The sequence below is a fragment of the Lethenteron reissneri genome, chromosome 52 (genome assembly GCF_015708825.2).
Source record: "Lethenteron reissneri isolate LAM-NWPU_2019-01 chromosome 52, ASM1570882v1, whole genome shotgun sequence".
NCBI classification, from domain to species: domain Eukaryota; kingdom Metazoa; phylum Chordata; class Hyperoartia; order Petromyzontiformes; family Petromyzontidae; genus Lethenteron; species Lethenteron reissneri.
The window spans coordinates 7,456,173-7,476,209 of NC_083830.1; positions in this window are offsets into that span (position 1 = coordinate 7,456,173).

The following is a 20,037-nucleotide window of genomic DNA, read 5'->3' on the forward strand; positions in this document are numbered from 1 at the left end:
TTTGCGCCGCTGTGCGGGATGTCCGCGTGGATTCGTCATCTCGTGACGCCGATGGTGCCGTGGAATCATTCACACGTCCGGAGATTCTAAGAATTGTAGCGATTTATAAACCCCCCCACCCAGCCCCCCCCCCTCCGCTCCTCCCCTCCCTCCCCCACACCAATACTTTCACTTGCGCTGCACTGACGAGTGTGGTGAAGTATGGAGAATATCATCCCCCGTGGCTGGTGCCACGTGGGGAGGGGTTCTTGGCCCATGTGAATAAGAACTTCGCAGCTCATCGGATTCCTCCAGGGTCAATGAAGATGCGGATAAAGATTCTGATCTAAAAGTGGATTGACAAAGACCAATTTTTGTTTGTCGTAGCAGGTAAAGTAGGCCGGTGGGGATAAAAAAAACACGTTATTAAGTTAATGTTGCTTTTAATTAAGCTATATTTTTTAATGAAATTATATATCTTTTTTATCCAAGAAAGCTTTGGGGGGAAAGGCCTCTTGCGGTGAGATGCGCACTCCCCGCCTTCACCAACCCATTGACCAGCGTGGTGAAGTATGATCATGGGCCCCCGGGTGCAAGCAATGAAATGGATTCCCTCCCTCATCCCCCCCCCCCTGTCCTCTCCTTCATCGACCAGCTCATGGAGCACTCCTCCGAAACGTCGTCCCTGGCGCAGTTGCACCGCCTGCACACTCGACAGCCACGCCACTGCCCACACAGCCTGCACGGAGCGGAGAGAGGCCCTCATCAACAAAGACAAAGATCCCCCGTATAGCCGTAACAGACTGTTGGGGCAAGTGCTGTTAGCGAGCACCTATGAAGGCCGGCACGGCAAACGTGGGGTGGGTGGCCAGCACAACGCTCGGCCGCCTTTGTCTCCCCAGTGGCGATGTTTACCCACCGCACCCGGTGCTCATTTGAGGCTGAGTCGACCTAGGGGACGCCCAGGACCGGTTCAAAGACAAAGATCCCCCGTATAGCCTTAACATACGGTTGTAGCAAGTGCTTTAGCGAGTCGCACCTATGAAGGCCGGCACGGCACACGAGTGGGTGGGTGGCCAGCACCACGCTCGGCCGCCTTTGTCTCCCCAGTAGCGATGCTTACACACCGCACCCGGTGCTCATTTGAGGCTGAGTCGACCTAGGGGACGCCCAGGACCGGCTGATGAGAAATGACTCAGCTGCGGTAGCAAGCTTCGGTTATTTTTGGGGGGGGCCATTCGACTGACGGCCACAGGTGCCCCCCACCCCACCACCCGGCTCCCCCCCCCCGTCTCCAGCATTTCCAGCCCATCTTCTTTCCAATGCTACGTGGATATTTATTATTTAAAAGCTTACGGCTCCCTTGGGCGTTGTCGCTTCAAATGGCAGTTCATGGTGGCGGAGGGCAGTCATCCTCTCGGCCAGAGACCACTTTAACATGGTGCTGCTCAACTGGATGAGCTTCAACTCGGGGAGTAAACTTACGACGTTGATGCACGTGCAAGCCAGTCGTCCCATCCCCAGCGAGGAGACAAGAGATGGAAATGAGAAACAATATAAGCAAGATGTTGATTTGAAGCTTTCGTGACTGATTTCACACCTGATGACGGACGCTTGTGTTGCGCCCGAAACGTCGTGATTTTAGTTTATTTTATACCTACGTGACTTTACCGAAGGAACCGAAGAGTATACAAGCAAGATGGTAAAGTGCAATGATTTTTAAAAAAATATCGGAATTTTTTGCGTCATTCATGAAATCGTGACCACAGATCACTATGCAATGAATCACTCAACATGGTTATTATAATTTTTTTATGGGATATTTCATGCAATCGCTTTCCACAACGTTGCCACATCAATTAGCTGATCCTTTACACAGAAGGCACAAAAACAAACCCCCAACTAGTTAGCAAATAAAACTAAAAGATGAATACGCACTTAACACAAAAATGCAGGTAACAAGAAAATGATCATCGCAGCTAAAACAAGTCCAAGCAAATAAATCCGTGCTTACAGAGAATTATATTTCTCCGTCTTCGCCTATTTCCCCAGTGTGATCCTGATTCGTCTGTTTCAATGTCGCACCGTCACGAGATGACGAATCCTCCGTTCAGGTCTCTCACCGAGCTGTGCGACCCCCTTCGTGTTATCGGAGAACGGCTCGCCGAAGCGGATACCACAGAACTACCCCCGAGGTCCCTCCTTCAAGTGACAACCTCTGGTCCAAACACAGAATGGTAGCAGCACGTTCCCACTCGCACTGCTATAGCGTTATGTATGTTTCTCTCGTTTGTATGTGTAATGACCTAGGGTGTGAGTGGACTAGTGGCCACGGGAGGTAATGACAGGGGAGTCAGCCTGCAGAGCGAATGAACTAGTGGCCACGGGAGGTAATGACAGTGGAGTCAGCCTGCAGTGCGAATGGACTAGTGGCTACGGGAGGTAATGACAGGGGAGTCAGCCTGCAGTGCGAATGGACTAGTGGCTACGGGAGGTAATGACAGGGGAGTCAGCCTGCAGTGCGAATGGACTAGTGGCTACGGGAGGTAATGACAGGGGAGTCAGCCTGCAGTGCGAATGGACTAGTGGCCACGGGAGGTAATGACAGCGGAGTCAACTTGCAGAGCGAATGGACTAGTGGCCACGGGAGGTAATGACAGGGGAGTCAGCCTGCAGTACGAATGGACTGGTGGCCACGGGAGGTAATGACAGGGGAGTCAGCCTGCAGTGCGAGTGGACTAGTGGCCACGGGAGGTAATGACAGGGGAGTCAGCCTGCAGTACGAATGGACTGGTGGCCACGGGAGGTAATGACAGGGGAGTCAGCCTGCAGTACGAATGGACTAGTGGCCACGGGAGGTAATGACAGTGGAGTCAGCCTGCAGTGCGAATGGACTAGTGGCCACGGGAGGTAATGACAGGGGAGTCAGCCTGCAGTGCGAATGGACTAGTGGCCATAGAAGATAATGACAGCGGAGTCAGCCTGCAGTGCGAATGGACTAGTGGCTACGAAAGATAATGACAGCGGAGTCAGCCTGCAGTGCGAATGGACTAGTGGCTATGGGAGGTAATGACAGGGGAGTTAGCCTGCAGTGCGAATGGACTAGTGGCCACGGGAGGTAATGACAGGGGAGTCAGCCTGCAGTGCGAATGGACTAGTGGCCACGGGAGGTAATGACAGGAGAGTCAGCCTGCAGTACGAATGGACTAGTGGCCACGGGAGTGATCGAGAATAGGAGCGTGGCCAAGTGACGGAAGAGGACGTTGGAGTCTGCTGTTGGAGTCTGCTGGTGGAGCGAGCGGTCTAGAACCAGCGAGAAGGTTCGCGAATGGGGGCGTGGCCTCGGACCGTGTATAAGGGAGATGCGCGGGAGACTCGGGGCTGTTGTAGTGTGGGTCTCCGCCTGTTCGAGTGTGAGCACGTGGCCCCTTAAATAAAGAAATCATCTCAAGACAAGTGCGTCGAAGTCGTCATTACATATGTAGAATGTACAACTTATTTCGCATCGTATGTAGCCAACCTTACTAATCGGAGATGCAGGGGGGAAGGACAACAAACTAAACACAGAAAAAAGTTAACCTGATGCTTATAAATTCTCAGAGACTGAATTTAGCCAAATTAAGTGCAGAGCCAACTTGAACATGATTTTAAACGGTTTTAATAACTATTTGTGACCGGGATGAAACCATCAACTCACTACGCTTGATAACCCAGCTGTGCCACATGTATTTTGAACGTATCTTAGTCTGCAAATCACTTTGAATCATCTCAAGATGCCACCCTTTGTTCTCGCGCCTCCATTTGTACAGGAACCCTTGTTCTACAGATTATAAGAAGCTCCGGAAAGTAGTACGTAACACCACCAACTTTTCGTTCAGCGTTAGTAAAGTTTTACAATGTTGCCTGTCCTTCTCCCGCAACCTCCGATGAGCATAGTTGGCTACGTACGGTGCGAAAGAAGTTCCACATACGATACAACGAGCCTTTAATCGACTGTTGGGGCAAGTGCTGTGAGCGAGCACCTATGAAGGTCGGAACGGCACACGAAGGGGCGGGTGACCAACACCACGCCCGGCCGCCTTTGTCTCCCCAGTGTTTACACACCGTGCCAGGTACTCGTTTGAGATTGACTCGACCGAGGGGGAAGCCCTGCATCACCGCTTCACGTTTTCGTCACCGATGTTGATCGCCGAGTGGGAATCGAACTCGGGTCGCCGGGTTCGTAAAAGCGCAGTGCGCTACAAATAGAAAGCGCGTCTTATCATCGGTTACGTGTAAAAAGAGGTGTCATAGGCTGCTGTGTGTGGTCTTAAAATATGTCAAAGGCGACGTTTCGGGCAATGGCCCTTCTTGTTTGTTGTTGTAACGTTTTTACCCGGCCCGATTGGACAGCTGTGAAAAAGAGCTTCATAGCTCATCGGATTCTTCCTGCACTCTAAATAAAGATTCTCATTCTTCACAGCAAGCACGTGGCACGTTCACCATTCCGAATTATCAGCCACGTGGGGCTGCTTGAATTTCGCGCGTTTTTTTTTATAGTTGGGGGGTTTCATTTCGATTTAAAGCTTTCACAAGTATTCAACAAGTAGTGACTAATCCCATATCTGCATTTCCCATAAACATGCTAAATTCCTCTTGATATGCAAATTCCTTTGTCAAGGCGTCCTTCCCCCTCCAACCCAGCTTAAATATACGCTGCCAAGCTTGGTGGTGTTCATTCAGACGCTGTCTTTCCGACAGACCTGTTCTTCACCTGAGGACGGCTGCTTGCGTTGTGGCCGAAACGTCGTGAGAATTATTTTATTATGTTTTATTTTTATTATTTTATTATTTCCCTTCTACGTGACTTTACCGAAAGAACCAAGAAGATTGGGGGGTTTTTTTTGTTGTTGTTCGCGCGTCACATCACAGTCATCGCTCCGATTGGCTCCCACCAACTGATCACGTGCCAGGCTTCTCCTAATCCCCCCCCCCCCCTTTCAATTCCCCCGACCCCCCTCTAATTTCCTCCTCCCTCCTCTCTATTCCCCCCTCTCACCCCCCTCTCTTTCCCCCCTCTCAACCCCCCCCCCCACATCTCAATTCCCCCCCCCCCACATCTCAATTCCCCCCCCCTTTCATTTCCCCACCCCCCTCTCAATTCCCCCCCCTTCTCCTGTTTCCGGTGAGGCCAGAAAAATAACAATGGCGCCGCCCACTGGCCACGTTGCGTCACGTGCGCCACGTGCGCCTCAACCTTCGAAGGAGCCTCGGACTCTGCTGATGAGAACGGCGAACGTCGAAACCGGTTACAGAGTTAGCTTGTTCCTGAATTAATGCTGCTGAAATGATTAAGCTCCAGAAGTCCGTGCAAAATATACTATTCTATTTTGTATGCGCAGACATGTATGAGGAATCGTATTTTCTGCATATCCATTTTGTTATATATTCTGTACAAAGACACGAATTATAATTTTGGCACAATACCCGCCTCGCGTGCGCGAGGAAGACCAAGGATGACATGGATAGATAACAGTTAAAGCAATGGCCGAGGCTCACACTGTAACAGGCGATGAGGATAGCAGAAGACAGAAGTCAGTGGCGAATGATTGCCCATGGTTCGGCCGACTCTCGGATCGAGGATGGCTGCAGACAAGACAAGATGTATTTCATCAGCCATGGTCAATCCACTGCTGGATGACAGCGTCACCTGTCAAGACGCTGCGATGCGATCACCCAGCCACTGCCGGGAACGAAGCAATGTCGCCGCCCACTGGCCACGTGGCGTCACGTGCGCCGTTCATGAACCTTAGAAGGAGCCTCGACTCTGCTGATGAGAACGCCGAACGCCGAAGCCGCTTGCAGAGTTAGCTTGCACGAAATCAACGCCACTGGAATTATTCAATTCTAGGAGGCCGATGGGTTGTGTCAAATATACCATTATATTCCAGATTTGAAGCTTTCGTGACTGCAATGATTCATATTCTTAGGTTTTTTTCGGTAAAGTCACGTAGGTAAAAAATTTAAATTAATAAAAGTAAAATAAAAATGAAATAAAAATCACGACGTTTCGGAGGCAACACAAGCTTCCGTCTTCAGGTGGAACCGTCACAGCACGATAGCTGTATCACTTGATACACTTGATACAGCTATCGTGCTGTGACGGTTCCACCTGAAGACGGAAGCTTGTGTTGCCTCCGAAACGTCGTGATTTTTATTTTATTTTTATTTGACTTTTATTAATTATTATTTTTTACCTACGTGACTTTACCGAAAAAACCTAAGAATATGAATACCATTATATTTTGTGCGTGCAGTCATCATACATGAAGGCGTATTTTATGCGTATCGATGTTGTTCTATTCTGTACAAAGACACGAATGGTTCTTTTGGATTATGTATTTTATCAGCCACGGTCCATCCACTGCCGGGCGACGGCCTCACGTCACCTCTCACGATGCTGCGATGTGATCACCCAGCCACTGCGCTTGAAGTTAATTAGTCGCTCCAACTCCACGTTCGGGGCTTCCCTTTCGAGCATGACTGCCGCTTCGTTATTATTATTACACGCTTTCTAACACATTCCTGCGGAGGGAGCTGGTAGGAACGTTGGGTTGCTCGGTCAATGGCCATGGTCAACGGCGGCGTGGTGTATTCCGCAAATATGCCCGACTGTGAGGGCGGGCACAAGCCAGGCGTGAGTAGGTTAAACGTTGAGTTTTATAAGGGCACCACGGGGTGACCTAGCCCCTCCCCACCCAGCCCCACCCCTCCCACCCCCACGGTCAACTGACGTTGGCTGTAATTGCCCAACGGATCCCTTACGTTATGGCAAGCTTCGGGGCCACTTCCTGGAGTCGTGGCCTCGGTCGGTATACAGTGATCGCTCGTTAATCGCGGTTAATGGGGACCGGAACCCCTCGTTATAGGTGAAAATCCGCGAAGTAGGATTGGCCCCCTACGAATTTCCGTATATGTGTGTGTGGGTACCAGAATGTTCAAAATATATTTATACTTTATATATATTTTACTTAAATCTATTTAATTATAAAACCTTAATATTATACATTCACTCTCTCTCTCTCATACGATACGTATTATGGTGTTCTACACTCACCAATGACAGTAGTATCTTGAGACTTGACTCCAGTAATGACGACGACGACGATGAAAATGACGACGATGACAGACCTGTGCAGCTCGATGAATGTGATGATGAATGATGATGATGGTGTTACTGCACAGGTATAATGAGGCCTTTAAATCAGTTCGAAAAATCCGCGATGCACTGAGGCCGCGAAACTTGGAACCGCGAAGTGGCGAGGGATTACTATAAAAGGGAGATGCGCGGGAGACTCGGGGCTGTTGCAGGTGGGGGTCTCCGCCTGATGTCAAGTGAACGTGTCCTTCAGTAAAGTGCCATCTCAAGAGAAGTGTGTCAAGTCGTCATTACACTTGTATACTTTATATTTATTTATATTGAGTGACTTGCCTACCCTTTTCTCTGTTTTGTACTCCTTTAGCTGTTTGTATTTTGTTGTAACTTGCTGATCCACGCCTCTATCGGACATCTGTGAAAGAAGAGCTTCATAAATTTCGATTTAAAGCTTTCGTGACTGTAGAGATTCATATTCTTGGTTCTTTCGGTAAAGTCACGTAGAAGGGAAGTAATAAAATAAAAATAAAACAATAAAATTCTCACGACGTTTCGACTGCAACACAAGCAATCATCGTCAGGTGTGAAAACCACGGCAAGAAAATTTAACTGTTTTATTATTATTTTATTCTTTCCCTTCTACGTGACTTTACCGAAAGAACCAAGAATAAGAGCTTCATAGCTCATCGCACTCCTCCTGTAGTCTAAATATGTTCTGACTCTTTTGTCTTTTCTTGTGCCCCCCCCCCCCCCCACGATGATTACAGCACATGCATCTCAAACACTTAGGTGGACTCCAAGTCAGTGCGGGCATAACCTCCTCCTCGCTGCTCGACCCCGAGTGTAAGGTCTGCCTCTCGCCCGGCCTCCATCATCCTCGTAGACGTTGTTGAACATCGCATCTGAAATCAGGGCCGGTAACCAGGGGCGTGGAGCAAAGTTGCCCGGTTCTCGTCATCACCACGCGAACTCTGGTCATCCTTGGCTGGCCATCGAACAAGGACGGCCACCGCATCATCGTCGCGCGGCACTTTCAGAGGCGCCGCTTCTGCGGCCGTCTGGAACGCTCTTGCTTCCGATGTTAGGAAGCCACTGGAGTTTTGCTCCATGGCGAAACGTCGTACTCAGATTATAAATGTTGTGGCTTGGCTCTCCAACACACGGGTGTGCTGTACTAGTAACTGAATTAGCACGTTCTGTTTACGTGACAAACCTTACTAATGGGCTGTCACATTTATATTTACGCGATCTCACCCAAAAAACCTATTTATTGTGGTCCTTCCTCCGCATCACCGGTTAGCACTGTTGGTTACTTACGGTGCTAAAGAAGTGCAACATACATACCTCCGATTAGTGCGATTGGCTACGTACGGTGTGAAAGAAGTTCAACATACATACAAATCAGGGCCCCACAATGGAGGTCTTGTGTGAGGAATAAACGAAACTATCTTTTTATTTACCAGGTAGGGCCCACTGAGCTTTACAACTCTTCTTTCAGAAGCGACCTGGTCACAAATGATAGCTCAACGAAGTGGCTTATCGCGTGAAAATTTACAACAGCCAAATACTCCACAAACACGTGATGCTGATTCTAAACGTGGAGGGAAAAACCGGAGGACCCGGAGAGAAATCCACACGACCACGGGAGAGAGAGAGAGACACGCAAACTCCAAATATACAACAGGCGTCAGGGTCGGGATCGAACCAGCGACATCCTGCGTACCAGGCAAGGTGATTAACATCTTACCACCGTGGTGCCCAGGGGGCCACGGCCCACGTGGTACTGCCCCATCGCCCTGGACCTTCACGAACCCCTGGGTGACACCACCTGATATAATCGGACATGGTCTATCCCAGTGGCGGCTCCTGCAAAATCTCTCAGGGGGGGCAAATGTCTGGATGATTGATAAGGATAAGGTCCACCCATGCAATGGATAAATTAACAGCTTAAGCATGGAAAGGCAACTTCACTTCTTTAATATTAATGAAAAATAAAGTGACTCTTACAATACATCTTGTTTGTTTCTATACTCACTATTAAAACAAACCACTCAAGTTTATTTTATTAAAGATTCCACTAGGTGGCAACAAATTATATTGTTGGATGAAACGTGCTTACGTCAAATACGTAAGCACGTTAGGGCGAGCCCTCCCGGAAGCCATAGAGAATGCATTGCAGCGCCCCCGTTCGAAAAAAAACATCTTTGAATGTAAGTCTATGGGGCCACTCGGGGCGATTCTCAGCTGGAGGGAAATCGCCCAAAAAGAGGCGGTACTCCACAGAACGTAGCATGATGCTGATTGGACTATATCCAGAGGCACAGTGACGGCTAGCGTGACTCTGTGGTTGAATGACATTGGTGGTGCGTCGCCCAATCGCCCTAATGAAGAAACCGCCCCTGGTCTATCCTCTGCTGGATGAGCCCCCCCGCCCCCCCCCCCTCCTCAAGCTGTCACCAACTCGCAGCCTGAAGCAGTCGCTGCTATCTGTATTTCGGTTTTTATTGCAGTGGATGGGAATGGATTGACTTTGGCGCACAACGACCGTCAACATCACCCCTCTGTGCGTTATAAAGTTTACGGCGGGCGTTAACGATGGAACTGCGGTATATGCGTTTCCTTGAGTAAATACTGCGCGTGAAGAGGTGACCGGCTCGGCTCAGGTCAGAGCGTTGAGCCGACACACTTCTGAGATCTTTTTCGATGTAAAGCTTTCGTGACTGCAGGGATTCATCTTCTTGGTTCTTTCAGTGAAAGTCATCACGTAGAAGAGAAATTTAAAAAATAATAATAATAATAAATAAAATAAATAAAATAAACGTAATAAAATAATTCTCATGACGTTTCGGCCACAACGCAAGCAGCCGTCCTCAGGTGGAGAACAGGTCTACGTGACTTTACCGAAAGAACCAAGAAGAAGATTTCTGAGATTGTCGGGTTTAGTGAATGAATCCAGACGGTCACCTGTGGCTTCACACGAGGCAGTGAGTTGATGCTTATAGCCCCAGTCACCAGTGACTGCACAACAAAGAAGAAAATAAAAACAAAAGTGTAAATAAGTAATATAAAAAAAACTTATTTTAAATACACTTTCATGAAATGTACTAGTAATGGAAGAACTCCACGACTCCAGGAAGTGGCCCCCGAAGCTTTCCATAACGTAAGCGACCGTGGGCAATTACAGCCAACGTCAGTTTACCGTGGACAATTAGAGCCAAGCCGAAACATAACAAAAAAAAGAATGTTTGTAAATATGTTTATTTTTGATTTTTTATGATAGAATATAGTATTGTCATCAGTATGACATAAGTATACCAAGTTTGCAGGCGATACCACATTGGGAAGTGGGTAAAAATTGAGTTACAATATTTGAGGATACAACTACAACAGAGTGAGTTAAATAAAAAACGTGTAAAAAAATCGTTCTGCACCGACATTTTACGAATTCCAGCTCTGAGAATTAACGTACAGGGCTCTGATTTCGTACGACTTCTGATGTAGATGCAGAGTAGCAACTGCAATTTCACATTTCAGGTGGTCAAGCCAGATAACAGCGTCAGGAACAGCGGAGGGTACCTCGTAGTTGTGGATCGGGGCATTGCGCCGTTATACGTTGTACGGTCTGTTCTGAACGACCCACGGTCGCACACGCATAGGGCTGGCTGTAAATGAACAGCGAGCGACGATCCTCACTCACTCTCATATGGCAGAGCGGGTGAGAAAGTGCTGCCCTCTCCTGTGAGGGGAGGTCAGAGGTCACTGGGGGGGAGGGGGGGCAAGCTTGACTGGGTTGCTGCACTGCTCTGCAGAAAGGTCCGATATGAGATTGTTTTGTGACATTACTTCCATAACTCAATTGGGAGCGGGGGGGGGGGGATTAGAATCACAAGTAATTATCAAAATCTTTCATTATCCGATGATCTATGAAGCTCTTTTTCCACAGATGCCCAGTCGGGGCAGGTTCAGCAAGGTTACAACAAACGTTACAGCAATGGTATGAGTGCAAAATAGAGAAAATGGCAAGCGAGTCACTAAGAATAAATAAATATTAATCAATTTCTATTTAAAGCTTTCGTGACTGCAGGGATTCACCTTCCTGGTTCTTTCGGTAAAGTCACGTAGAATGGAAATAAAATATGTTTTATTTTTATTATTTAATTATTTCCATCTACGTGACTTTACCGAAAGAACCTAGAAAATATTAATCAAGTAAAAAACACAAATCGCACGTAAGTATATGAATTCCTTCCGATTTGGCAGCACCAAATGCAAGCTTGGGGCAAGGCATAATAATAATATGTACATTATTGGCCTTCATCTTCTTGGTTCTTTCGGTAAAGTCACGTAGAAGGGAAATAATTAAATAATACAAATCTGACATTTAAATAATTCTCACGACGTTTCGGCCACAACGCAAGCAGCCGTCCTCAGGTGAAGACCAGGTCTGTCGGAAAGACAGACGCTGTCTCCCCGACAGACCTGGTCTTCACCTGAGGACGGCTGCTTGCGTTGTGGCCGAAACGTCGTGAGAATTATTGTATAATGTTTAACTTTTATTATTTAATTATTTCCCTTCTACGTGACTTTACCGAAATAACCAAGAAGATGAATCCCTGCAGTCACGAAAGCTTTAAATCGAAATTATTGGCCTTTTTCAAAAATTTATATCGTGCCTTACGGGATGTGTCAATACAAATCTCGTGTTTTTTTTTTCCCCACATCCCATCAGCCTTAATAATTTTTACACCGAAGGACAGACGTGTCAAGGTGTCGGTGCTTTCTCTATGCATGTGGTGCTTGTGTTCTCCGCAGAGACTCTTAATGATCGTCTTGTCCTTGAATTGAACGCGTGAGGAGGCCGTGAAATGTTACGGCTCACGCAACCGCATTGGGGCCTTGCCAACAGCGCAGCCTGGTGGCCAGGGTAGAAACCGGCCCAGTCGTGGCCATGTGTATGGGACATTTTTGTCAGTATCATAATAATGAAAAGATAAACACTTCACGACAAACATTTGTTTTAATTCGAACAATTAAGGCCCACTGAGCAATATAGCTGTTTTTCAGAAGTGACCAGATTTTCATAAATGATAGCTTATACCAAGTGGCTTATCGTGTGGAAATGTATAGCAGCCAAATACTCTAAACCCGTGATGTCGATTCTAAATGTGGAGGGAAAAACCCGGAGGACCTGGAGAAAAATCCATGCGACCACGGGGAGAACGTGCAAACGCCAAATATACAGACGACAGACGTCAGAGTCGGGATCGAACCCACGACCTCCTGTATACCAGGCGAGGTAGTTAACATCTCACCACTGTGGCGTCCAAAAGAATAGGCTTTACCCTTTCTGGCAATACAACAGATGTTAAGATATTCAAACACCGAATACATGCCTAATGCAAGGAATCACGTCTGCATTAAGCACACGCAATTGTGACAAAACATGCAAACAGACATGCTCTGAACACATTCCTGCGGAGGGAGCTGGTAGGAACGTTGGGTTGCTCGGTCAATGGCCAGGGTCAACTGCGGCGTGGTGTATTCCGCAAATATGGCCGACTGTGAGGGCGAGCACAAGCCGGCGTGAGTAGGTGAAACGTTGAGTTTTATAAGGGCACCACGGGGTGACCAGCCCCTCCCCTCCCCACCCAGCCCCACCCCTCCCACCCCCCACCCAGCCCCACCCTCCCCACCCAGCCCCTTCCCACCCCTCCCCTCCACACCCAGCCCCACCCTCCCCACCCAGCCCCTCCCCACCACACCCAGCCCCTCCCTCCACACCCAGCCCCTCCCTGCACGACGGACGGACACAATAATCCCCTGTGGGCTGGTGTAACCAGGAGGTTCCTACCAGTATAATTAATTATATATATGCTTTGCCTTTGAAACTGATTGGTCTACACCAGAGACAGCCTTCTTTGTTTTGTTTTCATGTTCACCACAGGTACTGTGTGTGGTCAATGGAGACATGATTCCTTGAAACAGTTTCTATTTGGTGTTTCAACATCTTAACACCTCCTGTTTTATTGCCAGAAATGGTCAAGCCTATTCTTGTGGGCGTGCCACCATGGCGAGATGTTAACTACCTCGCTCGGTATACAGGAGGTCGTGGGTTCGATCCCGACTCTGACGTGTGTAATATTTGGAGTTTGCACGTTCTCCCCGTGGTCGCATGGATTTTTCTCCGGGTCCTCCGGTTTTCTGATTGGCCTACACAAGAGACAGCGACACCAGAGACGAACTTCGTGAGAAGGCTGACAATCCGTTTCAATCCCACTGCAGGACAGAACGCTTCTCTTTCTGCTTCTTACCTCGAGAACTGCTCCACCTGCTCTTGAAAGGGTGTCAGAAGTGGCTCTGTTATAGCCACTTCCATGGGCCGGGCTCTGACACGAAGTGCTACCCTGCTCTTGAAAGGTTGTCAGAAGTGTCTCTGTGATATCCACTCCCTTGTGCCGGGCTCTAACACGAAGTGCTACCCTGCTCTTGAAAGGTTGTCAGAAGTGTCTCTGTGATATCCACTCCCTTGTGCCGGGCTCTAACACGAAGTGCTACCCTGCTCTTGAAAGGGTGTCAGAAGTGGCTTTGTTATATCCACTTCCTTGGGCCGGGCTCTGACACAAAGTGTTACCCTGCTCTTGAAAGGGTGTCAGAAGTGGCTCTGTTATATCCACTTCCTTGGGCTGGGCTCTGACACGAAGTGCTACCCTGCTCTGCGAGAAACCCGAGGTGGATTCTCCGTCTCGTCACGACTTTACGACGATGGGACTATCTGAGAAAAAACATTGTTGGGAAAAATTATATATATACATTTTAAGGGCACAAAACACTACAAATTATAATGTGCCAGACATTCTCAAAATGGCGTTCTTGTCGCCACTGTCAGGAACACGGAGGAATTCCTTAAACGGATCAATCGGCATTTGTCTATTGCACATTTAGCCGTGGAATGCGGCTCAAGATAGCAGCAGAGGTTATAGCTACAAAGACACAGACACACACACACATTCTCCGTGTTCAGCAAGGGCAGTAGCTGGCCATCAAAAACAATTCTTTAAACGGACCCTAATCCTTTGGGGGGGGATACACACACACACACTGCTCTATCACATTTGAAACGCCGAGCCAATAAAGCAAATATTTCCAGGGGCACAGATGTGACCACACTGAATTCGTCATGCGGTGCGCTCCATTCAGAGTGCGTGACGAGCCGTTGTTGTGTAATAGCATGTCACGTGTACAGTGGCGTGTCACTCTGCGGGCTAATGTCGGTGGCGAGTAGGGTTGCCAACTCTGACTGAAGCTATTCCGGGATATGTTTTAGAAATTATTTTTTTTTTCTTAAAATAATCTACGGATTGCATTGTTGTTCTCTGTAGTCACCGGGAGGTAAGATGCCAATTCCGTTCGAGACTCTCGGCCAATCCGGGGAGGGTTAGCAACCACAGACAGGCGGTGTAATCTCTAAGCGGTTGTATGAACCCGCATTAACCAACATCCATCATCTTCTTAGTTCTTTCGGTAAAGTCACGTAGAAGGGAAGTAATAAAATAATAAAAATAAAACATAATAAAATAACATAATAATATGTAATTATTTATTATTTATTACTTCCCTTCTACGTGACTTTACCGAAAGAACCAAGAAGATGAATCCCTGCAGTCAGGAAAGCTTTAAATCGAAACATCCATCATCAGAATATTTATTTATACTGGAGGAATCCGATGCGCTATAAAGCTCTTTTTTTACACGCTTTTATGTAACTCACTCTGTCTGTTGTTGTCGTTGTTGTCGTATCCTCAAATCTTGTAACTCAATTTTAAACCACTTCCCAATGTGGTATCGACCGCAAACTTGGTATACTTAGTCTAGAGTTGAAGTTTTCGTGACTGCAACGATTCATACTCTTTGTTTTTTTCGGCAAAGTCACGTAGGTAAAAAATGTAAATAAATGAAAACAACTCAATTAAATCACGACGTTTCGGGCACAACACACACATAAGCGGTTGTGCTTTCGCTACGTTGTCCCTACCTGAAGAAGGATGCTTGTGTTGCGCCCGAAACGTCGTGATTTAATTGAGTTGTTTTTTCATTTATTTAATTTTTTTACCTACGTGACTTTACCGAAAAAAACAAAGAGTTTGGTATACTTATGTCACACTGATGACAATACTCTATTCTATCATAAAAATATTTATATTTTTTAACAATATTTTTATATGTTATGTTTCGGCTTGGTTCTAATTGTCCACGCTCAACTGACGTTGGCTGTAATTGGCCACGGCCCCCTTACGTTATGGCAAGCTTCGGGGCCACTTCCTGGCGTCGTGGAGTTCTTCCATTACTAGTACGGTACATTTCATAAAAGCGTGTTTAAAACAACTTTTTCTTTAAATATTACTTATTTTACAGATATCCAGAACGGTACAATAACAAACAATACAAAAACATCCACATCATCCAGCAGTGGATTGACAAAGGACTGTAACTCAAAGTTGTAAATCGCACACCGTTTATGTAACCATGTTTGGTACAGATGTTACAAAAGATTGTTTTTATCATCAGAGACTTTGAAAACTAGTTTTTGTTTTAAAAATAGATCTGCATTGACGTGTTTGGCAAATTCCTTTTGAAAGAATAATAGTACTTAATACTTATAAAAACAATGCATCAACTGAGTCACGAGGAAAGTCACGTCGGTAGAAACATAAAATAAATCACGACGTTTCGGGCGCAACACAAGCGGCCATCATCAGGTTATGATGGACGCTTCTGATGATGGACGCTTGTGTTGCGCTCGAAACGTCGTTATTTATTTTATGTTTCTGCCGACGTGACTTTACCGAAAGAACAAAAAAGAGTATGGATTCCTGCAGTCACGAAAGCTTCAAATCTAGACTGATCCTATGAAGGTCGATAATGTTTGGCCTATTCCTCACCCAGCCCCTCCCCACCCTCCCCTCCCCATCCAGCCCCACTCTCCCCACCCAGCCCCTCCCCACCCCACCCAGCCCCTCCCCACCCCACCCAGCCCCTCCCTGCACGACGGACGGACACAATAATCTCCTGTGGGCTGGTGGAACCAGTGGGTTCCTACCAGTATTAAAGGGAGACTGAAGCACGCTGAGAAACGAGGCGTTGCTAGGTAAATAAAAAGATTTTGTTTTGTATGATTGACAAATAAAAACAACTGCAGAACAAATAAGGAAAATTACAACGGGGGCTAGGGAAGAAGTCACCAATGCTGCAGTGAAAGCAAAAATAATTTCAGTGCAAACGGTCAGGACGCATCGTTGGAAACAACTGAAGTCGAGAAACGGAGTCAACTCTTTTCGAGTGGAGAGCGAAAGAAGGGGGAAAAAGACAGCAGAGGGAAGCAGGAGTTTCAGTTTTCATTTATTTGGTATAGCCCTGTGAGCCATTCGGCTCTTGAATCGGGTGCAATCGCATAGTTGCTGCAGCTCCATGCTATTAACATTCCTTCCCTTTATTAATGCTAACCCTAATCCCTCCCTTTGATGCTGCTAATCCTGCATAATGCACGGGCATAATATGACTTTGAAACCCCCCGCCCACCTCCTACGCATTCCACAAGTAGTGACTAATCCCATATCTGCATTTTCCATAAATATGCTAAATTTCTCTTGATATGCATATTCCTTTGTCAAGGCGCTCTTCCCCCTCCAACCCAGCTTAAATATACGCTGCCCAGCCTGGTGGTGTTCATTCAGACGCTGTCTTTCCGACAGACCTGTTCTTCACCTGAGGACGGCTGCTTGCGTTGTGACCGAAACGTCGTGAGAATAATTTTAAAATGTTTAATTTTTATTATTTTATTATTTCCCTTCTACGTGACTTTACCGAAAGAACCAAGAAGATCTTAAAGTGACTATGTGACAATGTGCAAACAGAAAATCCAAGAAAAGACAACAAAATATTGCAGAAAAAGCACCATACACCAACGCTGTGTGCAAAAATCCCAGTGGGATGCAAGTCAAACAACAACAACCACAAGACAACTTAGATTAAGGCCATCAGTCTAACTCCGTACTACAACAAACGAACATGGCCAAACCAAAACAACTTTCGAAATCACCAAAATAAAGCCATAAAAGCAATGTAACAGTGGTCATAGGAACTGTGACCGAATTTTCACAATAAACGACGTAAACAACATGTACCACCAGACCCTGCAGCCATAGCTGGCTGCATGCGTCACTCCACAACAGCAGGAGCATCAGTCGCAACAGCCATATGACATTACAGGGTTTGGAGGCCACTATTGGACAGGAGCAATTGACTGGGGAAATTATGGAACGGGAAGATATTTTGGGAATTACCGAGCTGTGAACAATAACACTCACGTAGAGACCCCACAGACTCAAATAGAGACCTATAGACTCACATGGAGACCCATAGACTCACAGAGATCCACAGACCCACGCAGAGACCCACATATTCACATCGAGACCCACATACTAACATAGATACCCAGTCTCACATAGAGACCCAAAGACTCACACAGAGACGCAAAGACTCACTCACAGAGACCCATACTCACACAGTCACCCAAAAACTCACAGAGACACAAAGACTCGCACAGAGACCCAGAGACTCATACAGAGACCCAGAGACTCACACAGAGACCCAGAGACTCACATAGAGACTCAGAGACTCACACAGAGACCCAGAGACTCACATAGAGACCCAGAGACTCACAGAGTCCCAAAGACTCACACAGAGACGCAAAGACTCACTCACAGAGACCCACAGACTCACACAGAGACCCACACACTCACACAGAGACCCATAGACTCACACAGCGACCCACAACCTCACACAGAGACCCAAACACTCGCACAGAGACCCAGAGACTCACACAGAGACCCAGGGACTCACACAGAGACCCAGAGACTCACACAGAGACCCACATACTCACATAGAGACCCAGAGCCTCACATGGAGACCCAGAGACTAACACGGAGACCCACAGACTCACATAGAGACCCACGTACAAAGTAGTTACTGGTAATAAAACGGGGGCGGCCTTTGTCTTGTGGTTGGAAGTTGCTGACTGATGATCAACATTTCAGTAGAATTCTTGTGACGTACCAACAACAATTGTGGTTGCTACCACAGTGATGCAAACACTGTGATTGAAAGGTTAGCTGCACCGCCTTATGCATAACAGGAAACACGAATTAACCTGTGGGCCGTCTGTAATGCTTTAAAGCCGGAATTAGAGAAGCATCTTCAACGCGCAATCGACCAGCGTGGTGAAGTATGGTCAAACAACCCCGCTACGACTAACACGGCGTGTAAAAATTAACCCGTAAAAACAAAGTTTTTCACTATAAATCCTTTATATGCGTGGCGGCTAGAGTCCTCTCGTCCTCTGGCTTGAGATGGCTGCCACCTATGGGTCAGATGATTGCCTGCCACCATTAAGCAATTGGTAATTAAATATAATTTATTTTTTCCTAAAAAGTGTAAAATTTTTGAAAAAAAATTTCACGAAAATAAATTGTCACGCACAACGAGTCTGTGTGCAAAATGTCAGCTCGATTGGATCACGGAAAGTGGGTTAAAAAACGACCGAAAGATGTGCACGGTCGTAAGCGCGCAAGCAAGCAAGTGAATTTAATATAAAGGATTTAAAAAGAGGCCTTCATCATCGTTAATTCTGTGAGGCGAGTCCCGATTTAGGTGAAATCTGATCCGCATCAGCCAGCGTGGTGAAGTATGGTAAAGTAGGTCAATCAATGATCAATTTTACGAATTAAACTCCACGGCTAGTGGAGGAGAGACCGCCGCCTTCATCCAGCAGTGGACTGAACGTGGGGCAGGCAATGATGTTTCAACACTAAGGTGACGAATTCAATGTACAACAACAACCGCCATTCGCCACTAAGTGGCGGTTACGTCACCACGACGCTTGTGCCAGGCCATGTGCACCTTGAGGCTACCACGTGAAGTGTCGAACGCCCGCTGGCAGGAGGTCACGGGGCAGACCCTGCAGGTGCCACAGGTCGACTGACTGAGATGACCGAGATGACTGGCTGATGCACCACCTGTGCTCCCTACTGTGCCAACTTGCTGTGCTTTATCCACCTGGCGCTCCGCTCGTTGTTGTGAGCGTCGCTACAGCAAAGCGAGTTTGTCAATTGCCAGCACTCTCTCGAATATTCTTGAACAATCAGGCATTTGAATGAATGTAAAAAAATGTTCCAGTGAGATGTTAGTTTTAAAAGTGTAACTTTAATTTAAAAAATTGTGGCTTATATTAAAATGCCCGCGCCAGCGTAAAATGTGATATTTTTTTTATTTATCTTAATAGGCTGAGGTTCTAACTCAGATCTGTGGCCGTGTTCTCTAGATGAGACGCTCCGCTAAAGACTCGTCAAACACAAACTCGTGCCTAAGTGCCAATAACACATGGATAGATCACGACGTTTCGTTCGCAACACATCCGGTGGCTTGTTTCAAGTTTCATTTATTCGGTGGAGCCCTGTAATTCAGTGGCCTAAAATAAAATGTTTCGCTGCGCATGATTGCTGCCAAAGTATGACCTGTGTTTTGATTTAGTGTGCTAATCTTAAAGGTGCATTGAAAAATAATAATACTCCGATTTATGCTCCTGCTGCTGTTGTGGAGTGACTCATGCAGCCAGCTACGGCTGCAGGGTTTTGGTAGTACATGTTGTTTATGTCGTTTATTGTGAAAATTCCGTCAGTTCCTATGATCACTGTTTCATTGCTTTATTTTGGTGATTTCGAAAAGTTTTTTGGTTTGGCCATGTTTGTTTGTTGTAGTACGGAGTTAGACTGGTGGCCTTAATCTAAGTTGTCTTGTGGTTGTTGTTGTTGTTTGACTTGCATCCCACTGGGATTTTTGCACACAGCATTGGTGTACGGTGATTTTTT